This window comes from Rutidosis leptorrhynchoides, chromosome 5, assembly GCF_046630445.1.
Source record: "Rutidosis leptorrhynchoides isolate AG116_Rl617_1_P2 chromosome 5, CSIRO_AGI_Rlap_v1, whole genome shotgun sequence".
Classification (NCBI taxonomy): Eukaryota; Viridiplantae; Streptophyta; class Magnoliopsida; order Asterales; family Asteraceae; genus Rutidosis; species Rutidosis leptorrhynchoides.
Genome location: NC_092337.1, coordinates 327891760 through 327917877, shown reverse-complemented (window position 1 = coordinate 327917877; position 26118 = coordinate 327891760).

Below are 26118 nucleotides of genomic sequence, written 5' to 3'. Positions count from 1 at the left end.
AAGAAAATCTTATGTAATAAGATTTGGTTCTTTAGTGATTAGGGAAATCAGGATCTTCTGTGATTATATGCAATAATCTGTTTCGATTGCTCTGTCGGATATTTCACTATAAATCCACCCCCTTTGTTTCCTTATTTTCCACAACTCACATCTTCTACTCTTTCTCCTTAATTCCTACTTTAAGACATTCACCAATATGCTCCATCCAGTACCGATTCTTGATATACCCTAACTTTCATATCTGTTATTCTTCTTTTTCATCTATCGCCAGAAGAATCTATTTACTTCTACTATTATCTTGGGGTTATAGTGTTTCTAGTTCTCCCGTGTCTTTACGTGGCAATACGTATTGATATACACGTTTTGAAATTTCTGGGGGGTTGTTGGGTTTTATATCTTCCCTTATACTTCGATGTCCCTACTTCTGTCTTCTATAATCATTGTCATCCACAGTTAATGCCTTCTCCTATTTGCTGCGATTTATACTCCAATTTCTATTTTGGAGTTTTCATTCTTTCGTTTCCTCTTCCCGTCCTTGAATCAAGCGAGTAATGGTCCGGAATTTGTAGGTATAAAATTCGAAATGAACATAGCTAATGCTCTAAGATAGAAATGGTAATGGAACAATTTTGATTTGTCAAATTACCAGAATATCCTGGAAAAGACCGATTCATCAAGAATTGTTTTCTTGATATTTTTAGAATTTAGATAGAATGTAAGAGCCGTATAACATGGCACACGATGATGGTACTATGAATCATCACATTCCATTAGAAACTCAACATGACTTACTGTAATATAATGACGTTGATCAAGTGTCATTATATTATACTAATTCATGCATCAGTTCCCAACACTGCTTCAAAACATTCATATTTTAAACTCGAAGGTTTCTGAATTTTGAAACTAACATAGTTTCTTTTATGTCGAAGATATTACGGAGAGATAAATGATCTCAGATAAGGATGCTTATGAAAATATCTTCAAAAATATCGAGGATATTTATAATGAAAGGCACAATGCTATCTTAGAATTTCTAACATAGATAGATGATGAAGAAGATTTGTCTGCGAAGGTTTTAGAATGAGAAGTAAGGTGTTTGCTAAAAATTTCAGCAGGCACTGAATCATTTGGATCCTTTGAAGGCAGGTTCAGTCACAGCCTCTTTCATACTTTGCTCCATCCGTTTTTCAGTTTCAAACTTTCTCTTTTTCTGAGCTTTACCAACACACTATACTTTATCGTCAACGTTTGACTTGTTAAAGTCGTTTACAGTTTTTACTGCTTCATTAGCATTTCAAGAACTACTTCGCAGTTCAGCGTTTTTTTTAGAAACTTCACATTCGAAGTATGAAATTCTCAGGGATAGACGTTATAGGTATAACTGGGGAAGTTTTGTGAGACTTTCAAATACTGACTGCGGGTTCCGCCAAAGAAACGACGAGCTGCTGGTACATCTGCTGATGATGTCGTGGAATATAAAAGGTTCTCCAGTAATGATGGCGAAAGAACAACGCCCATATATCGAGGTTATAATAAGACTAATCTTACTGAGAAGTCGAAGTTAATTTGCTGGAGCTGTGACAAAATTGGCTACTTTGAAAAGGAGTCATAAGGTTGTTTTTGCTAATAAATGGTAAAGGATTCAACACAGATACGTGTTAAACTATGAATTTGGGTTCGAGAGTTTTTCCAGTGCATAAATCTTTTCTTCCGTAGATGAAGTATGGGTGGTACAACTTCTCGGTTGAGATGTTTTCAAGAATCATGAAAAGATTTGAACGCGGATTGTAACTGTCGAGATACAAATGAGTTTTAGGATAAAATCAAGTGGCAAACTTGAAGAATTATTTAGTTTCATATGTTATAATCAATATTTTAATTCATTTTAATTGTTCAAAGTTAGCAGTCCAATAGTCCAATTGTCCAATAGTCCAATGAATTCATATATAATTTAATATATAAATAATTAATACATATCGTGAACCGTGTACCGGTCTCAGTATTGATCACAACTCAAACCATATATATATTTTGGAATAAACTCCAACCCTGTATAGCCAACTCCCACATTTACATATAGAGTGTCCATGGTTATTCCGAAATATATATATAGATGGGTCGATATGATAGGTCGAAACCTTGTATACGTGTCCCGTTATTTAAAGTGCGTAAAAGTAAATAACAGAAATAAAATTGCGATAAATAAAATGTAATACGATATTAACAGTTAGCTGGGAACAGTTAGCTAGGAACAGTTAGCGTGGAATCTTAACAATATTTCAATTTATTAGTTCGTTTGTTTCTAACAAATTTTAATTTGTCCAATGTTTCTTCATTATGCCACTTGTTGGATTCTGATAAGTCAAAATCCAAATATGTAATTTGAATGGAAATGGTTGTTCTGTGGTGAATGGATACGTATATCGGTAGTTGTAAGTAGGATAGTAAATGACCGTTGAATCAGATTCGCAAAATGTACAGTGTAACTTATTAATGTGAAATCTAAATATTCCTCGGGTACTAACTACCCGTTAAAATATTTTCATCATTAATAGTTTGTACGAAAGAATTTCTAATTACAATCTTTATGAAAATATACTTGCATATATATTTTCTTCGGATGTAATCATGGATCTAATGAATCAATAAGATATTAAACTCATTTGATTTATTACATGATCTCTAAAACATTAAAGATTACATAATTGCCATGTCAAACGAAGATAAATGAGATAGAACGATACGTAAGAGGATAATCGATGTAAAACGATATGTAGAACGAAGATCATACTCGAAGTACAGATGGTGATATTGAAGCGTGTGAGGTTGATATCCGAGATACAGATTGTGATATTGAGAGTTACGACGCGGTTGTGGTTTGGGGTGATAGGGTACTGTTGGCGTTGATAATGGTAGTACTGATTATGCTGCTGGTGCTGCTGCTGGTGTTTGCATTCTTCGGACCATGTTCTCCAAAGCCGTCACACGAGCGCGTAGTTCGTTAACTTCTGCTAGTACACCGGGATGATTGGCGGTTGGGGCGAGCGGATGAATAAGATTCGAAATATGGGATAGTATATAATCGTGACGAGATACTCTAGAAATGAGAGAGAAAATGGTTTCTCGAACAGGTTCGCCGGTAAGTGCTTCAGGTTCATCGCCAAGTGAACAATTTGGTGGAGGGAAAGGATCTTCGATGTGAAATGATTTTCAGATATCGAATGATATTCTAACTATATAGAATATCTATATATATATAATCCTAAAGATTTCGTAGACTACAGAGGAATTTACGGTATATGTCAGGCAAGTCTACGGATGCGCTAAGATATGAATTATCATATACGCTAAGATATGAATTATCAGATACGCTAAGATATGAATTTTGTCTATACGCTATCGATACACTGAATGCAGTAAGATGTGTCTAAACTTACGAATGATAAGCAGGTAATTTCCTAAGGATGATAAGCAGATAATTTCCGACTAGAAATGATAAGCAAAACTTTTGACATGCAGACACGGTCGAAGTCCAGACTCACTAATGTATCCTAACAACTTATCAGTTAGACACACTAATGCAGACCTGGTTCACTAAGACCACCGCTCTGATACCAACTTTAACAACCCGTCCTAATCCTCCTGGACGAAGTCATCAACATTTGGTCCCATTGCGATGATCGACTCCAAGTAATGTCCTTAACATGAGCAAATGCACAGCGGAAGACTTAATTCGTACCTGAGAATAAACATGCTTTAAAACGTCAACATAAAGTTGGTGAGATATATAGGTTTGATGCTAGCAGCGTTATAACTATGGACCACAAGATTTCATATAGATAAACATAATACACTCGCAAGTGTATGTAAAAGTAGTTGAGCACTTGGTAACCATACTTAACATTTAAATCATCGCAGCATATTCTTAAATAATTGCTACACCGTACCAAGTGTAGTATACAGAAACGAAGTACTGTGCAACCGTTGAAAATTGGCCGTCCAGCCCGGTTGGGGTTGTCAGGCCCGATAGATCTATCAACAGGATTCGCGTTTACATTCCTCATGTAAATATTAGCTACCAAGTATAAAGAAATATGCCATGGTACAACTCAACATTGAATTTATTTTTGATCACTTGTGTTCATAACGTAAATCATAAATTGCATGTTTTCTCATCCCAAAATATTTAGAGTTTAAAAGCGACTATATACTCACCTAATGTATTTTGTAGTAAAAATACATATAACATCATTGATCAAGTATAAGGTTGGCCTTGGATTCACGAACCTATATCATTTGTATATAAATTAAAATGTATAATCCTAATCGAATAAGTTTATATATTATCTTAAATTTTATACTATATTTATTTTATTTGTGTATATTTTCAAAATACTTAACATTTATATAGTAAAAAAAATATGTTTGATTGGTATTTTAACAAGAATATTTAACATGTTATATATGAATATTTATATAATTTTGTTAATACGTTTAAAACATACGTATAACCTTAATGATATTCTTAAAGCTTTTATTTTCATAAACGTAATTATCTTTAATAATAATATTATAGTTGATACTAATAATAATCTTAGTCATGTGATAAATAATAATACATTCATTAGTAGTAGTGGTATTAGTAATAATAAGCATAATACTTGTAATAACCATATTTAATAATAATAATAATAATAATAATAATAATAATAATAATAATAATAATAATAATAATAATAATAATAATAATAATAATAATAATAATAATACTTATGCTAGTAGTCATAATAATAGTTAAGGATACTTGTAATAACAACAATTAATAATAATAATAATAATAATAATAATAATAATAATAATAATAATAATAATAATAATAATAATAATAATAATAATAATAATAATAATAATAATAATAATAATAATAATAATAATAATAGAGAGAAAATAATAAAAAAATAGTTATACCCTTTAATAAGTTTTCTAAAAAGAATTGCCCGCAACGGGACTCGAACCCACGACCTCCCGCTCCTATGCAAACACCCTTAGCCATTGAACCATGTTTGTTTTTCTGTTATGTAACTAATCTGATAACTGATAACCTGTATTGAATTCTGTTTCTGTTCTATCTTCATCTTCTAACAAAATAAGTCGACTCAGAATCTAATTCCAATCAATCCTTTAATTACTCGTTTAATTTAGGACACAATGTTGAAACCGAATCATTTAGTGATTGTTGGATTACATAAAAAAAAATAGGGAACATGTAAAATGAGGTTAAACCCGTCGCTGAAGACCCACATGAACTCCAAATCGAAAATCAAAATTCAGACCTTTTTAGCTTATAATTATAAAACGAAAGATGTTGTAAATCAGCCATATAAACTTTATATAACGTTAATTTTAACAGAAAAGACTCCTGTAACACCAATTCGAACTTAGAACATTCGTTTGACTTTTGAAACTAATGTTTGACTCGCAAAATTTGTGCTTGTTATAAAGAATTGAGATATGAGGATTTGCAGGTAGTTTAAATACACGATTACTAACAATCTTGTATTATTACTTTTTGAAAATCATTTGAAATTTAACTTTGAAAAAAAAAATAATCCACAAACAGGGACGAACTGGGTTTCTGTTTCCACTTTCTGTTTTCTTCGAATTGCAGTGGACAGATGTATGAAACGTGAGTATATAATGAATGTAGAAACCTGAATTAATCGATTGATTTGGACGTGTAAAAAAAAATCTCCAGACAGAATTCCACGGGTAAACAGAAGGATATCGAATTAGATAGTGAAATAAATCTGATTATTTAATGAATTTTAATAATTTATAGATATATATATTAATTATAATAATACAAATAACTAAGAATAATACATATTATATAAGTATATAACTATATATACGAATTATATCTGTATTTAGATAAGTTTTATATTAGATAAATTACTGATATCAATTTATTAATAACAAATAAATAATGATAATAAATATTAATGATGATCTTCATGATAATATTAATAATAACTATATATCTGATAATAATACTTATATTAATAATAAGGATAATAATATTTATTAATAATACTGTTATTACTGATATTTTAGCAATAACTAATGACATCTAACTTACAATTAAATTATACTTTTAATCATTCTTATTTTTTATAAAGTCTTTATTTTGATATTCAAAATTTTAAAGTTATAATTATAATATTAATGATAATAATATTAATAATACTAATTAATATCAATAATAAGAAAAATAATAATGTTTCCAAATTCATAAAATAGATCTCATAGTTTATATTTATATCAACTAATCAGTTAAATGTTTTATTAATATTTCTCAATTTAATAAACACACATATGTGTATATGTATGTATTTATTTACACATAATGGTTCGTGAATCGCCAGGCATAGTCAAAGGGTAACTGATTATCCGAATATAGATTTCAAGTTTTCTAGACTCAACATTACAGATTTTGCTTATCGTGTTGAAAATATATAAAGATTATAGTTTAAATTTGGTCGGAAATTTCCGGGTCATTACAATATATATACATATTTATTTACAAATTAATTGTTCGTGAATCGTCGAAAAATAGTCAAAGGTCAAATGTATACAAGAACATAGTTCAAAGTTTTTGAGATTACAATATTACAGATTTTGCTTATCGTGTCGGAACATATAAAGATTAAGTTTAAATTTGGTCAAAAAATTCCGGGTCGTCACACTTCGACCCTTAAACGGAATCATCGAACCTAATTTACGTTCACAACATTACAATATAAGCAATTCTTAAAACTCCGAACAACAATCACTTAGTCCACACTTTGATTACAAGTTTCATAAGCCCAAATTTAAAAGACTTCAAGTGTAATGACCCGCACTTTTTCGATCATTCTATACTTATAAGATTAATATTTACATAAATTAAACCTTACCAACATGATAAGTAATCCAAATTGATGAGACTTATGTTTTTGAAATGAGTTTTACACAACGTTTGACCGTCTAGTTTGACCGATGATATCACGAACTATACAATATATGATAATTATACGTTTGTATATATATATGTATATATACATGTTTAACATGATTTAAGGATGTTTTAATACCTCATTTTGTATTAATAACAATAAGTTATAAGTATATTTTGAAACTACTAACTTAAGTTTTCAAAACGATAACCATACGTAACGTTATTTGACTTAAATACTTATGACATATAATGTTTATACATATATCGTATAAGTAATGTATTTAATCATTTTTAAGGACTTAAATACTTAAAACCATATAAGTATATTCACAAAAGATAGCTATATTTGAATCCTCATTCCGTTTTCACAAGATTTCTATACGTATACTTAGGGTATATGTACCCGTATAAATACGCAGTTTCTAGAAGTTTTACTATTGAAAAATACCAATTATTAGACTTCAATTATATGATCTTAGCAGCCTTTGATTAGTCAATACATGTGGGATCATATATGAGGACTTTTGAGCTAAAAATCAAAAAAATAAAGTCTATATATATACATATACATATATACGCCTATATACACATATGCACACTTTCATAACAATTTTCTTTCAAGTTAAATGATCTTCTAAACTCTCTTATCTTCAACCTTCAAGTGTTCTTCAAGGTCCTCATAAGTTTTTAGCTTCAAAACATCACTTAATCATCATAAGAAAACCCTTACAAAAATACTTCAAGAAAACCTTCCAAGAACACCAACTTACTTCCAATCTTTCATCCACTTCCATCACCCTTTTGGTTCTAGGTTCTTACTCCTCTTTTACAGCAACCTTGTCCAAGGAACTTGAGGTAGAATCTATGTTCATAACCTTATTCGATTCATATATATATAGCTATCTTATTTTGTGGTATAAAATTTTAACAACAAGAACATAGTTTGAATGTTTTCAAACTTGTTTGCAAAATAAATAGATCCTTCTAACTTAACTTTTAAAATACTCCAAGACCTGTAATATAACTTAAATATATGCTAATTTAACAAGGTATAACTTGGTTTTTCAAAGATTATCTTAAAAACTGTTTTTACGACGTCGGAGTGCCACCGGGGACTGTTTTGGGTTGGATAATTAAAAACTATTTTAAACTTTGAATTGGAGGTTTATGTTCTGGAAAAATGATTTTTACTATGAATATGATAACACATAAAAATTCCATGATTTAATTCAAAGTATAAGTATTTTTAGAAAAATAATCATTTAAGGTTGTTTACATAAAGGAAAATGTTTAACTTCATAAGTTTCACTAAAGTTTCACCTATGCCGTGTGATTTTGAATACAAACAAAGGTATTTTCAGTTCATAGTCTTAAAGAGGGACTCGATCCAAGGAGATGGCAAGTTGAATCAACGAAAACGGATTTGTAACGAAGAAACTATGACCGAAACAAAATTGGTTATCCAAGACTTGTTTAACTTCGGGATTAATTGGGAAAAATTAAATAAAATCACATCTTTCTAAGATAACATGATATTTTATATAATTCAATTTTATATGGTTCAGGATCACCCGTAAACAACACGAGAAGATTAATCATAAGATCCCATGATTGTACGCAACACGTCATTTGACAACACCGGTACTTTATGTACGCAACACGTCATTTGACAACACCGGTACCGTGGGTCAAGATTAATCTCGACCAATACATATACGATGGGGTTTTATTTATTTCGTTGGGGGTTTTATTTATTTCATTGCGGGTATATTAAACATCTAAAAATGAACCATTAAAATTGAATTACTAACAACGAACTGCTAACTACGGACTAAGGAATTATTCAAAGTATTAAAAGTATAACAAGTATATATATGTGACGTTTGTTTAAAAAGAAAAGGTATTGATAAACTATATATGGATAGGTTCGTGATATCAACCGGAGACCAAGTCAAATTATATATATATATATCTTCAAGACGAAAGTGAGTATATAGTCCCACTTTTAAACTCTAAATATTTCGGGATGAGAATACATGTATTTTATGTTTTACAATATGGACACAAGTAACTGAAAAATATATTCTACGTTGAGTTGTACCACTGGCATACTTCCCTGTAGCTTGGTAACTAATATTTACAGCGGTATTGTAAACGCGAATCCTGTTGATAGATCTATCGGGCCTGACAACCCCAACCGGACTGGACGACCAGTATTCAACGGTTGCACAGTACTTCATTTCGTGACTACACTTGGTACAGTGTAGTAAGATTTCATATTAAAGGGAATATGCGACGTGATTAATTGTTAAGTATGGTTTCCAAGTGCTCAACCACTTAGAATATTTTTATTAAACTGTTTATATACGAAATCTTGTGGTCTATATATATATTGCTGCCGGCACTAAACCTATATCTCACCAACTTTATGTTGACCTTTTAAAACATGTCTATTCTCAGGTGATTTCTAAAAGCTTCCGCTGCATTATGTTGAATTTGAGCAGGATCTTGCGTACGCATATTTGTGTCAAAAATAAGACTGCATATCCAAGAACTTGTGTTGTAAAATATGCTAGAAATCGTGTTGTTATCATCATTTGTAAAGTTTGTAAGTCGAAGATTATCGCTAAACGATAATCATCTTTATTTCGTCCAAAGCTTGTATCCAAAATAAGAATCATGGTTTGTAATGTATAATATATGCAGTTTTTCTTTTAAAAATGTCGCATATAGAGGTCAATACCTCGCAATGAAATCATACATTATCTAACACGTTCTTACGGTTAAGGACGGGTTATGACATGTGGTATCAGAGCGGTGGTCTTAGCGAACCAGGTTTGCATTAGTGTGTCTAACTGATAAGTCGTTAGGATACATTAGTAAGTCTGGACTTTGACCGGGTCTGATTTAAAAACCATTGCTTATCATTGTTGGTTAAAATTTATATGTAAATATTATGTAGTACTAATGGGTTAGTTGTTGTGTGATAGATGTCGGGCTCAAAACTTGTTATCACATTCAGCGACTCCGAACCAGAATCATCAGATGGTGTTCCAGTCATTAACCTATCCGATGACGAAAATAATATCTTTGGGGAAGACTCACAAATTCCGGATGAACCGACTATAGAGAACCCGGAAAGTGAACCCGAAGAGGAAAGTGAACCCGAGGAGGAAAGTGAACCCGAGGAGGAAAGTGAACCCGAGGAAGAAATACAGGAAATTACAAAAGACGAGTTCGAACTAGGAAAGAAACGAAAGGCTAATGAATTAGAAAATTCAAATCCCGAGTTTAGTAAGGATGATGTGGCACCAACTCCACTAGACACTACCACCCCTATTCCCGCTATTCCTATTCGTTCTATCCCGGCATCCAGTTCCTCAGTCCCACAGCCAAAATATAGGCAGACAGCCAGGATAAGCGTTAAGCGATTCTTTGAACCTAAACGTCCTAGAAAATAGACCAAACGATGCGCTGCCGTATTAAACCATGGGATCATATAATGTTTTGTATAATATTATTAGTGTGGTTTGCTTAATGTTCAATGTAAGATAAGCATATGTAAAATAGTGAAGTGTGAAATACAATAATTTTCCATGGTTAAGTATTATTTAGATGGTAGTAATTGATTCTGTACTAAGCTATTAAGTATGGACATTAACGGGTAGGTACTACCCTAGATATAATTATAAAACGCTAATAAGAAGAAAAGGCTTTTATAATAATACCTGGTTCATATTATTAATAAGCTATAATGTACTGTAAATATACACTACATCTATAATATTCCATGTGAATAATTATTTTCTTTTCATTCTTATAGAAGAATATGGCGCGATTGAACCGAATGACGGAACAAGAAATCCAGGAACTCATCAATCAGCGAGTGAACGACAGAATGTTATGGGTCGAGGCTGCAAGAGGTGCTGCAGTTAACCCAAATCCTCGTGTGGGGTGCACTTACAAAACTTTTCAAGCTTGCAAGCCCTCATCATTCAGTGGAACAGAAGGACCGATTGGTTTAACCCGATGGATAGAAAAGATGGAAACTGTGTTCAAAATCAGTGGTTGTGTTGAAAAGGACATGACCAAATACGCATCGTGCACTTTACAAGATAGTGCACTCACGTGGTGGAAAAATTATGTGAAGGCTGTAGGAGGAGATGTAGCTTATGATACTCCATGGGAAGAATTCAAAATAATGTTAATCAACGAGTATTGTCCAAGGAACGAGGTTAGAAAGTTGGAAGATGAATTACGAAGCCTGAAGGTTGTTGGTACTGAAATCACCAACTACAATCAGCGATTCATGGAATTAGTTTTGCTATGTCCTGAATTGGTTCCAACCAAAGAACGGAAGATTGAAATGTACAAAGATGGTTTGCCCAAAAAGGTCAAGGCAAATGTTACAGCATCGAAACCTAAGACAATTCATGAAGCTATAACCATGGCACACGAGCTAATGGATCAGGTCATCATGGATAAGAAAGCATCCAATACTGATGTGAAGGTATCAGGTAACAAAAGAAAGTGGAATGGAAATTATGATCGAGGTAACCAACAACAATCTTTTAAGAAACAAGAAACCACGCAAGGTGCAGGTAGTGGTTCAAGCTTTGGTTACAAAGGACAAAATCCTTTATGCAACCGTTGTCACAAACATCACTTTGGTTACTGTAGTGTGTTATGCACCAAGTGTAATCGACAGGGTCATCTTGCTGAAGATTGTAGGGCTCTCGTTACAAATACAAATGGTACCAAGACTCCTGCCACCAATGCAAATAGAACTGCTTTGGCTACCATTACTTGTTTTGGGTGTGGAAAACAAGGTCACTATAAGAGTCAGTGCCCGAATTCAGAGAAGAATGTCAGACCTGCACGTGGGAGAGCATTTGTTATTAATGCTAGAGAGGCACGCGAAGATCCGGAGCTTGTTACGGGTACGTTTACCATTAATAACTTATCCGCATCTATTATATTTGATACTGGTGCTGATAGAAGTTACGTGTGTAGAGACTTTCACGCTAAATTGAATTGTTCATCATTACCTCTAGATGCTAAGTACATGATTGAGTTAGCTAATGGTAAACTAATTAAAGCCGATAAAATTTGCCGTGATTGTAAAATAAATTTAGCCGGAGAAACATTTAAGATTGATTTGATACCCGTAGAATTAGGAAGTTTTGATGTAATAGTCGGCATGGACTGGATGTCCAAAATAGGAGCTGAAGTTGTGTGTGCCAAGAAGGCAATTCGCATTCCTCGTAAGGATAAAATGCCAGTAATGATTTATGGAGAGAAGGGTAACTCAAAGCTAAAACTCATTAGTTATTTGAAAGCTCAAAAGTGCTTGAAGAAAGGGTACTATGCTATCTTAGCACATGTTAATAAAGTCGAAAAGAAAGAAAAAGAGAAGTGCATCAATGACGTGCCTGTGGCAAGAGATTTTCCTGAAGTATTTCCGGAAGAGTTGCCGGGATTACCTCCATTTAGATCTGTAGAATTTCAAATAGATCTTGTACCAGGAGCTGCACCGGTTGCCCGTGCTCCATATAGACTTGCACCGTCCGAGTTAAAAGAACTTCAGAGTCAGTTAAAAGAATTACTGGATCGTGGATTCATACGACCAAGTACTTCACCGTGGGGAGCTCCAATTTTATTCGTCAAGAAGAAAGACGGATCTTTCCGAATGTGTATAGATTATCGTGAATTAAATAAGTTAACTATCAAGAATCGGTATCCACTACCGAGAATTGACAACTTATTTGATCAACTCCAAGGATCATGAGTGTACTCGAAAATTGACCTAAGATCGGGCTATCATCAATTACGTGTCAAAGAAGAAGATATACCGAAAACTGCTTTTCGGACACGCTACGGTCATTACGAATTTTTGGTCATGCCGTTTGGATTGACGAATGCGCCAGCTGTATTCATGGACCTCATGAATCGAGTTTGTAGTCCATATTTAGATAAGTTTGTTATCGTTTTCATTGATGATATTCTTATCTATTCCAAGAGTGAGCAAGAGCATGAGCAGCATTTAAGGTTGATATTAGAGTTGTTAAGAAAAGAACAGCTATATGCTAAATTTTCTAAATGTGCTTTCTGGTTGAAAGAAGTGCAATTTCTTGGCCACGTTGTTAGTAGCAAAGGAATTCAGGTTGATCCAGCAAAAATTGAAGCCATTGAAAAATGGGAGACTCCTAAGACACCAATGCAGATACGCCAATTTTTGGGTTTAGCCGGTTATTATAGAAGGTTTATTCAAGATTTTTCCCGAATAGCTAAGCCGTTGACAGCGTTAACACAAAAAGGGAAGAAATATGAATGGACTTCTGAGCAGGAGAGTGCATTTCAATTACTAAAGAAGAAGTTAACTACGGCGCCTATTTTATCGTTACCAGAAGGGAACGATGATTTTGAAATATATTGTGACGCTTCGCGACAAGGTTTTAGTTGCGTTCTTATGCAATGGAAGAAAGTTATTGCATACGCATCCCGACAATTAAAGATTCACGAGCGGAATTATACGACGCATGATCTAGAACTGGGAGCAGTCGTGTTTGCATTGAAGATATGGAGACACTACTTGTATGGGGTTAAATGCACTGTGTTTACTGATCATAAAAGCCTTCAACATATTTTGATCAGAAACAGTTGAACATGAGGCAACGTAGGTGGGTCGAGTTAATAAATGACTATGATTGTGAAATTCGTTATCATCCCGGGAAAGCGAACGTAGTGGCCGATGCTCTAAGCAGAAAGGAACGAGAACCAATCCGAGTTCGAGCAATGAACATAAAAATTCGCATGAATCTCAACTCACAAATCAAAGAAGTTCAACAAGAAGCACTCAATAAAGAAAACATAAGAAATGAAATAATGAAGAAGTATGAGAAGCAACTCGTTATACGGGAAGACGGAATTCGATATTTTGCAAATCGTATTTGGGTACCGAAGTTGGGTGGATTAAGGAAGTTGATATTGAATGAGGCACATAAGACAAGATACTCGATACATCCTAGAGTTGGAAAGATGTATCAAGATCTTAAGACACGTTATTGGTGGCCTAATTTAAAGACAGACGTAGCAACATATGTTGGGGAGTGTTTAACTTGTTCCAAGGTCAAAGCAGAACACCAAAAGCCGTCAGGGTTACTTCAACAACCGGAAATCCCAGAATGGAAATGGGATGGTATTACCATGGATTTCATCACGAAGTTACCAAAGACTGCCTGGGGTTACGACACCATTTGGGTGATTGTTGATCGTCTCACCAAGTCTGCACATTTCTTGCCTATAAAGGAAACGGATAGAATGGAGAAACTATTACGATTGTATATAAAGGAAGTTGTTTCAAGGCATGGAATACCTATTTCCATTATATCTGATCGTGATAGTAGATTTACCTCAAAGTTCTGGCAAGCACTACAGGAGGCACTAGGAACTCGTTTAGATATGAGTACCGCATATCATTCGCAAACGGACGGGCAGAGTGAAAGAACAATTCAGACTCTTGAAGATATGCTCAGGGCATGTGTGATCGATTTTGGAAACGGATGGGATAAGTATTTACCGTTAGCAGAATTCTCGTATAATAATAGTTATCATGCGAGCATTGGAGCTGCGCCATTCGAAGCATTGTATGGAAGGAAGTGTAGATCTCCTATCTGTTGGAATGAAGTAGGAGATCAACAATTAACTGGTCCCGAGATCATACACGAAACGACTGAGAAGATAGTACAAATCAAGGAGAGATTGAAAACAGCCCGTAGTCGCCAAAAGAGCTACGCCGATATCCGAAGGAAACCATTAGAGTTTCAGGTTGGGGACATGGTTATGTTAAAGGTGTCACCTTGGAAAGGTGTAATACGTTTCGGCAAAAGGGGTAAGCTGAACCCAAGATATGTAGGCCCGTTCAAGATTATTGAACGCATTGGACCGGTAGCTTATCGACTTGAGTTACCGCAACAACTCGCCGGGGTACATAATACCTTTCATGTCTCAAACCTTAAGAAGTGTCTTGCAAAGGAAGACCTCACTATTCCTCTTGAAGAAATCCATATCGACGAGAAACTACAATTCGTCGAAGAACCAATCGAAATCATGGACCGTGAAGTTAAACAGCTCAAATAGAGCAACATACCGATTGTTAAGGTTCGTTGGAATGCTAGAAGAGGTCCCGAGTTTACTTGGGAACGAGAGGATCAGATGAAACAAAAGTATCCACATTTGTTTCTCGATGACGCAAAATAGGTACAATTTTAAAATTTCGGGACGAAATTTATTTAACGGGTAGGTACTGTAATGACCCGCACTTTTTCGATCATTCTATACTTATAAGATTAATATTTACATAAATTAAACCTTACCAACATGATAAGTAATCCAAATTGATGAGACTTATGTTTTTGAAATGAGTTTTACACAACGTTTGACCGTCTAGTTTGACCGATGATATCACGAACTATACAATATATGATAATTATACGTTTGTATATATATATGTATATATACATGTTTAACATGATTTAAGGATGTTTTAATACCTCATTTTATATTAATAACAATAAGTTATAAGTATATTTTGAAACTACTAACTTAAGTTTTCAAAACGATAACCATACGTAACGTTATTTGACTTAAATACTTATGACATATAATGTTTATACATATATCGTATAAGTAATGTATTTAATCATTTTTAAGGACTTAAATACATAAAACCATATAAGTATATTCACAAAAGATAGCTATATTTGAATCCTCGTTCCGTTTTCACAAGATTTCTATACGTATACTTAGGGTATATGTACCCGTATAAATACGCAGTTTCTAGAAGTTTTACTATTGAAAAATACCAATTATTAGACTTCAATTATATGATCTTAGCAGCCTTTGATTAGTCAATACATGTGGGATCATATATGAGGACTTTTGAGCTAAAAATCAAAAAAATAAAGTCTATATATATACATATACATATATACGCCTATATACACATATGCACACTTTCATAACAATTTTCTTTCAAGTTAAATGATCTTCTAAACTCTCTTATCTTCAACCTTCAAGTGTTCTTCAAGGTCCTCATAAGTTTTTAGCTTCAAAACATCACTTAATCATCATAAGAAAACCCTTACAAAAATACTTCAAGAAAACCTTCCAAGAACACCAACTTACTTCCAATCTTTCATCCACTTCCATCACCCTTTTGGTTCTAGATTCTTACTCCTCTTTTACAGCAACCTTGTCCAAGGAACTTGAGGTAGAATCTATGTTCATAACCTTATTCGATTCATATATATATAGCTATCTTATTTTGTGGTATAAAATTTTAACAACAAGAACATAGTTTGAATGTTTTCAAACTTGTTTGCAAACTAAATAGATCCTTCTAACTTAACTTTTAAAATACTCCAAGACCTGTAATATAACTTAAATATATGCTAATTTAACAAGGTATAACTTGGTTTTTCAAAGATTATCTTAAAAACTGTTTTTACGACGTCGGAGTGCCACCGGGGACTGTTTTGGGTTGGATAATTAAAAACTATCTTAAACTTTGAATTGGAGGTTTATGTTCTGGAAAAATGATTTTTACTATGGATATGATAACACATAAAAATTCCATGATTTAATTCAAAGTATAAGTATTTTTAGAAAAATAATCATTTAAGGTTGTTTACATAAAGGAAAATGTTTAACTTCATAAGTTTCACTAAAGTTTCACCTATGCCGTGTGATTTTGAATACAAACCAAGGTATTTTCAGTTCATAGTCTTAAAGAGGGACTCGATCCAAGGAGATGGCAAGTTGAATCAACGAAAACGGATTTGTAACGAAGAAACTATGACCGAAACAAAATTGGTTATCCAAGACTTGTTTAACTTCGGGATTAATTGGGAAAAATTAAATAAAATCACATCTTTCTAAGATAACATGATATTTTATATAATTCAATTTTATATGGTTCAGGATCACCCGTAAACAACACGAGAAGATTAATCATAAGATCCCATGATTGTACGCAACACGTCATTTGACAACACCGGTACTTTATGTACGCAACACGTCATTTGACAACACCGGTACCGTGGGTCAAGATTAATCTCGACCAATACATATACGATGGGGTTTTATTTATTTCGTTGGGGGTTTTATTTATTTCATTGCGAGTATATTAAACATCTAAAAATGAACCATTAAAATTGAATTACTAACAACGAACTGCTAACTACGGACTAAAGAATTATTCAAAGTATTAAAAGTATAACAAGTATATATATGTGACGTTTGTTTAAAAAGAAAAGGTATTGATAAACTATATATGGATAGGTTCGTGATATCAACCGGAGACCAAGTCAAATTATATATATATATCTTCAAGACGAAAGTGAGTATATAGTCCCACTTTTAAACTCTAAATATTTCGGGATGAGAATACATGTATTTTATGTTTTACAATATGGACACAAGTAACTGAAAAATATATTCTACGTTGAGTTGTACCACTGGCATACTTCCCTGTAGCTTGGTAACTAATATTTACAGCGGTATTGTAAACGCGAATCCTGTTGATAGATCTATCGGGCCTGACAACCCCAACCGGACTGGACGACCAGTATTCAACGGTTGCACAGTACTTTGTTTCGTGACTACACTTGGTACAGTGTAGTAAGATTTCATATTAAAGGGAATATGCGACGTGATTAATTGTTAAGTATGGTTTCCAAGTGCTCAACCACTTAGAATATTTTTATTAAACTGTTTATATACGAAATCTTGTGGTCTATATATATATTGCTGCCGGCACTAAACCTATATCTCACCAACTTTATGTTGACCTTTTAAAACATGTCTATTCTCAGGTGATTTCTAAAAGCTTCCGCTGCATTATGTTGAATTTGAGCAGGATCTTGCGTACGCATATTTGTGTCAAAAATAAGACTGCATATCCAAGAACTTGTGTTGTAAAATATGCTAGAAATCGTGTTGTTATCATCATTTGTAAAGTTTGTAAGTCGAAGATTATCGCTAAACGATAATCATCTTTATTTCGTCCAAAGCTTGTATCAAAATAAGAATCATGGTTTGTAATGTATAATATATGCAGTTTTTCTTTTAAAAATGTCGCATATAGAGGTCAATACCTCGCAATGAAATCATACGTTATCTAACACGTTCTTACGGTTAAGGACGGGTTATGACATCAAGTCCCACCCAACAACATATCTCCAAAATACACTAGACATTCGAGAGCAACACCTCCATAACGATAAGAATTAGGCAGACTCGCTTACACCTAAAGCTCCCAACTAGTCCTTTGCCGCATGCTTGCCCTCCGGAGTATTATTTGATCCACCAGCACCTAAACCTATAACACAAACACAACAAGTAAGCTATATTGCTTAAGCACATTGTTTTCAACATAACATAATCATTATAACGTACAAAATTGAACAACAAATATATGTATATATATACTACTTACACGCACCTAAAGTTTTCACATATGGGGTTTAACCAACCCACTTACCAATCCGAGAATCAAGTCAAACCTTTTACCACAAGAGCTCAAGGGATGACTCCGTTACTCGTGTTATTCGACCTAATGAACTCTGTCCACCATATCTTCAAAGCCCTCGGGTAATACAAGAATAGGAGCTTGCACAAGTTTGTCATTTAATGTTTGGAATGAATGATCATGTTTTTCTTCCCAGTTCTAAGCCACACTCTTCTTATTCAACTTACTCAACATAGTGGCAATCTTTGAGAAGTCCTGAATACACCTTCGGTAACACCGGACAAGCCCCCAAGAAACTTCTAACCTCGGATGGACTCGTATGAGGGTCCCACCTAATACTACTTCAACTTTTGATGGATCTAATTGGCTTCCATCAACATTAATTGCGTGCCCCAAGAAATGCACCTCACGTAGCCAATAAACTGAGTGTTCAACTTCACTCTTTCAGTAGATATGAATCTCGTCAATAAACACTATAAAAAATTTATCAAACATCGCCTAGCATACCCTATACATAAGATCCATAAAGGCGACTGGCACATTAGTTAACCCAAAAGGCATTGCCACAAACTCTTAGTGCCTGTAACGAGTGCAGAAAGCTATATTCAGTGCATATTCTTCCTTGACTCTTAGTTGATGGTAACCTGACTGCAAATCAGTCTTTAAGAAATAACTCGACCCTTGCAGTTGTCAAAGACATCGTTAATCCTAGGCAATGGGTACCCATTTTTGATGGTCATTTGTTCAAGTTCGGTAATCTATACACATCCTCATTGACCCATCTTTCTTCTTGAGAAACAACATTGTGCACCCCACAGGAAGCTACTTGGTCATATGAACCCTTTGTCCAAAAGTTCATGCAACTGTTTCATCATCTCCTGCATTTCTGTAGGAGCCAATCTATATGGAGTCTTGGAGATAAGAACAGCTCCCGGAACTAAATCAATACGAAACTCGACTTGTCGATTCGAAGGTACTCTCAGTAATTCTTCCGGGAATATATCGAGAAATTCCTTCACAATTAGAATATCATTCAACTCTCTACCCTTTTGGAAGTGTCGATGACATGTGAAAGGTATGCTAGGCACCCATGTAGCATGTACTTTCTTGCTTTTGCATATGTGCAAAAAAGAGTGGCACTTCTCTTTTTATCACCAAAGACGGTCACCACTTTGCCACTAGGTGCCCGTATTTGTATAATCTTCTTTTGACATTGAATTACTCTCTCATGTTTTCCAAGCCAATCCAAACCTACAATAACATGAAGCTCTCCCACATTCATGGGAAATGAATCTATTTTGAAGTTCTCATCCCCTATTATAAGGTCACATTCCTTATACATATTATTTTCAACTATCGACTTGCCATTAGCCACCTCTACTTCTAAAGGACATTCTAACTTTTCACTATGCACATCTAGTTTATTACAAAAGTTGAAGACATAAAGGATTTTATAGCCCCCGAATCAAACAACACATGTGTCGTTATAGAATTTACAATAAATGTACCCGATAAAACATCATGGGACTCTTAGCCTCATCAGCTAAAAACTGAAAATCTTGGATTTGAGGCCTCGCCCCACTGGACGTATTCTCTTTCTTGATCACCTTTATTGGGTCCCCTTTTGTCACACCCCCATTTGCCATGTGTAGTGACCCGAACTTTTCCATGATTATATATTAAATGAAATTGATATTTACATGATTAAATGTTTCCAATATGTTAAGCAATCAAACTTGTTAAGACTTGATTATTTGAAATGAGTTTCATATAGACAACTGACCACCCAGTCTGCCTGATGATTCACGAACGTCATAACTTGTGATAATTATATAATCATTTTATTTTTTTTATTTTATATATATATAAGAAGAAATACAATTAAATCAAAGATGTACAAGTAAAACACTATTTGCTACAGTAAAACACTATTTGCTACAGTAAATTTTCGCTTTGCTACAGGAAAATACTATTTGCTGCAGTATAATACTATTTGCTACAGTGAACACTATTTGGTACAGTAACACTATTTTAAAACACTATTTGCTACAGTAGATTTTCACTTTGCTACATTAAAATACTATTTGCTACATTAAAAACTATTTGTATAGTAAATGCAATTTACTCGTATTCAATCCGTATTCCTACTCGTACAATACCCAGCCTCTAGACGTATATACTATTGGTATATACACTTCAATGATCAGCTCTTAGCAGCCTTAATGAGTCACCTAAACATGTGGGAACCATCATTTGGCAACTAGCATAAAATATCTAACAAAAATATAAACTAATGGAACCTTATATTCAAGGGTAGGATCACGTTTTTTCTTCACCAACCATAACACTTTCATTTTTCAACTTTCATGCATCAAACTTGTCTCTCTCTTGTTCTCTCTTGATGTTCTAAGTGTTCTTCATCACCTTCATAAAATCAAGATCAATCTAGCTCATAAATCCTAACCTAGATCAACTTACAAAATAACTACTCAAGAACATACCAAAAACACTTTCAAGTTTACTAGCTTACTGCCAATCTTGCAAATCCATTTCAAGTGATCATCTAATCCCAAGAAATCTTTCTTATTTATAGTAATATATCTTTCTAATTCAAGGTAATACTCATATTCAAACTTCGATTCAATTTCTATAACTATAACAATCTTATTTCGAGTAGAAATCTTACTTGAACTTATTTTCGTGTCATGATTCTGCTTCAAGAACTTTCAAGCCATCCAAGGATCCTTTGAAGCTAGATCTATATTTCTCATTTCCAGTAGGTTTACCTACTAAAATTAAGGTAGTAATGATGTTCATAACATCATTCGATTCATACATATAAAACCATCTTATTCGAAGATTTAAACTTGTAATCACTAGAACATAGTTTAGTTAATTCTAAACTTGTTCGCAAATAAAGTTAATCCCTTTAACTTGACTTTTAAAATCAACTAAACACATATTCTATATCTATATGATATGCTAACTTAATAATTTAAAACCTGGAAACACGATGAACACCGTAAAACCGGACATATGCCGTCGTAGTGAAACCGGGGGCTATTTTGGGTTAGAAAAATAAAAACTATCTTAATCTTTGAATTGGAAGTTTATTTTCTGAAAAATGATATTTCATATGAACATGATACTATATCCAAAAGTCATGGTTAAACTCAAAGTGGAAGTATGTTTTTCAAAATGGTCATCAAGATGTCGTTCTTTCGACGGAAATGACTACCTCTTTAGTAAATGACTTGTAACCTGTATTTACGACTATAAACTTATACTTTTTCTGTTTAGTTTCATAAATTACAGTTCATTATGAAACCTTAGCAACTTGAATCACTCAAAACGGATTTAAAACGAAGAAATTATGGGTAAAACAAAATTGGAAAATTTTACTTGTTGTAGCTACGAAAATTTTACAACAAATCTACACTAATCATATCCTAGCTAACTTATATTGTATTATACATGTATTCTAACATATATTATGTAATCTTGGGATACCATAAACACGTATACAATGTTTTGACATATCAGATCGACCCATATATATATATATATTATTTGGAACAACCATAGACACTCTATATGCTGTAATGTTCGAGTTCGCTATACAGGGTTGAGGTTGATTCCAAAAATATATATACTTTGAGTTGTGATCTAGCCTGAGACGTATATACACTGGGTTGTAGATTGATTCAAGATAATATATATTGATTTATTTATGTACATCTAACTGTGGACAACTTGTTGTAGATTACTAACGAGGACTGCTAACTTAACAAACTTAAATCATAAAAACATAATAAAAAATGTTGTGAATATATTTCAATCATACTTTGATATATATGTACACATTTGTTATAGGTTCGTGAATCGACCAGTGGCCAAGTCTTATTTCCAATGAAGGAAAAATCTGTGAAAGTGAGTTATAGTCTCATTTTTAAAATCTAATATTTCTGGGATGAGAATACATGCAGTTTTATAAATGTTTTACGAAATAGACACAAGTAATCGAAACTATATTCTATGGTTGGATGATCTAAATCGAATATTCCCCTTTAGCTTGGTATCCTAAGAATTAGGGAACACTACCCCTAATTGACGCGAATCCTAAAGTGAAATGTCCCGTTCTTATTGATTAAAAACGTTCCATATTAATTGATTTCGTTGCGAGGTTTTGACCTCTATATGAGACGTTTTTCAAAGACTGCATTCATTTTAAAACAAACCATAACCTTTATTTCATCAATAAAGGTTTAAAAAGCTTTACGTAGATTATCAAATAATGATAATCTAAAATATCCTGTTTACACACGACCATTACATAATGGTTTACAATACAAATATGTTACAACAAAATAAGTTTCTTGAATGTAGTTTTTACACAATATCATACAAGCATGGACTCCAAATCTCGTCCTTATTTAAGTATGCGACAGCGGAAGCTCTTAATAATTACCTGAGAATAAACATGCTTAAAATGTCAACAAAAATGTTGGTGACTTATAGGTTTGACCTATATATATCAAATCGTAACAATAGACCACAAGATTTCATATTTCAATACACATCCCATACATAGAGATAAAAATCATTCATATGGTGAACACCTGGTAACCGACATTAACAAGATGCATATATAAGAATATCCCCATCATTCCGGGATACCCTTCGGATATGATATAAATTTCGAAGTACTAAAACATCCGGTACTTTGGATGGGGTTTGTTAGGCCCAATAGATCTATCTTTAGGATTCGCGTCAATTAGGGTGTCTGTTCCCTAATTCTTAGATTACCAGACTTAATAAAAAGGGGCATATTCGATTTCGATAATTCAACCATAGAATGTAGTTTCACGTACTTGTGTCTATTATGTAAATCATTTATAAAACCTGCATGTATTCTCATCCCAAAAATATTAGATTTTAAAAGTGGGACTATAACTCACTTTCACATATTTTTACTTCGTCGGGAAGTAAGACTTGGCCACTGGTTGATTCACGAACCTATAACAATATATACATATATATCAAAGTATGTTCAAAATATATTTACAACACTTTTAATATATTTTGATGTTTTAAGTTTATTAAGTCAGCTGTCCTCGTTAGTAACCTACAACTAGTTGTCCACAGTTAGATGTACAGAAATAAATCGATAAATATTATCTTGAATCAATCCACGACCCAGTGTATACGTATCTCAGTATTGATCACAACTCAAACTATATATATTTTGGAATCAACCTCAACCCTGTATAGCTAACTCCAACATTCACATATAGAGTGTCTATGGTTGTTCCGAAATATATATAGATGTGTCGACATGTGAAATGTCCCGTTCTTATTGATTAAAAACGTTCCATATTAATTGATTTCGTTGCGAGGTTTTGACCTCTATATGAGACGTTTTTCAAAGACTGCATTCATTTTAAAACAAACCATAACCTTTATTTCATCAATAAAGGTTTAAAAAGCTTTACGTAGATTATCAAATAATGATAATCTAAAATATCCTGTTTACACACGACCATTACATAATGGTTTACCATACAAATATGTTACAACAAAATAAGTTTCTTGAATGCAGTTTTTACACAATATCATACAAGCATGGACTCCAAATCTCGTCCTTATTTAAGTATGCCACAGCGGAAGCTCTTAATAATCACCTGAGAATAAACATGCTTAAAACGTCAACAAAAATGTTGGTGAGTTATAGGTTTAGCCTATATATATCAAATCATAATAATAGACCACAAGATTTCATATTTCAATACACATCCCATACATAGAGATAAAAATCATTCATATGGTGAACACCTGGTAACCGACATTAACAAGATGCATATATAAGAATATCCCCATCATTCCGGGACACCCTTCGGATATGATATAAATTTCGAAGTACTAAAGCATCCGGTACTTTGGATGGGGCTTGTTGGGCCCGATAGATCTATCTTTAGGATTCGCGTCAATTAGGGTGTCTGTTCCCTAATTCTTAGATTACCAGACTTAATAAAAAGGGGCATATTCGATTTCGATAATTCAACCATAGAATGTAGTTTCACGTACTTGTGTCTATTTTGTAAATCATTTATAAAACCTGCATGTATTCTCATCCCAAAAATATTAGATTTTAAAAGTGGGACTATAACTCACTTTCACAGATTTTTACTTCGTCGAGAAGTAAGACTTGGCCACTGTTGATTCACGAACCTATAACAATATATACATATATATTAAAGTATGTTCAAAATATATTTACAACACTTTTAATATATTTTGATGTTTTAAGTTTATTAAGTCAGCTGTCCTCGTTAGTAACCTACAACTAGTTGTCCACAGTTAGATGTACAGAAATAAATCAATAAATATTATCTTGAATCAATCCACGACCCAGTGTATACGTATCTCAGTATTGATCACAACTCAAACTATATATATTTTGGAATCAACCTCAACCCTGTATAGCTAACTCCAACATTCACATATAGAGTGTCTATGGTTGTTCCGAAATATATATAGATGTGTCGACATGATAGGTCGAAACATTGTATACGTGTCTATGGTATCTCAAGATTACATAATATACAATACAAGTTGATTAAGTTATGGTTGGAATAGATTTGTTACCAATTTTCACGTAGCTAAAATGAGAAAAATTATCCAATCTTGTTTTACCCATAACTTCTTCATTTTAAATCCGTTTTGAATGAATCAAATTGCTATGGTTTCATATTGAACTTTATTTTATGAATCTAAACAGAAAAAGTATAGGTTTATAGTCGGAAAAATAAGTTACAAGTCATTTTTGTAAAGGTAGTCATTTCAGTCGAAAGAACGACGTCTAGATGACCATTTTAGAAAACATACTTCCACTTTGAGTTTAACCATAATTTTTGGATATAGTTTCATGTTCATAATAAAAATCATTTTCTCAGAATAACAACTTTTAAATCAAAGTTTATCATAGTTTTTAATTAACTAACCCAAAACAGCCCGCGGTGTTACTACGACGGCGTAAATCCGGTTTTACGGTGTTTTTCGTGTTTCCAGGTTTTAAATCATTAAGTTAGCATATCATATAGATATAGAACATGTGTTTAGTTAATTTTAAAAGTCAAGTTAGAAGGATTAACTTTTGTTTGCGAACAAGTTTAGAATTAACTAAACTATGTTCTAGTGATTACGAGTTTAAACCTTCGAATAAGATAGTTTTATATATATGAATCGAATGATGTTATGAACATCATTACTACCTCAAGTTTAGTAGGTAAACCTACTGTAAGTGACAAGAAATGATCTAGCTTCAAAGGATCTTGGATGGCTTGAAAGTTCTTGAAGTAGGATCATGACACAAAAACAAGTTCAAGTAAGATTTTTGCTCGAATTAAGATAGTTTATAGTTATAGAAATTGAATCAAAGTTTGAATATGAATATTACCTTGAATAAGAAAGATAACCTACTGTATATAACAAAGGTTTCTTGATCTTAGATGATTACTTGGAATGGATTAGGAAGCTTGGAAGTAAATTAGTAAACTTGAAGGGATTTTTGAAGTATTCTTGAAGTGTT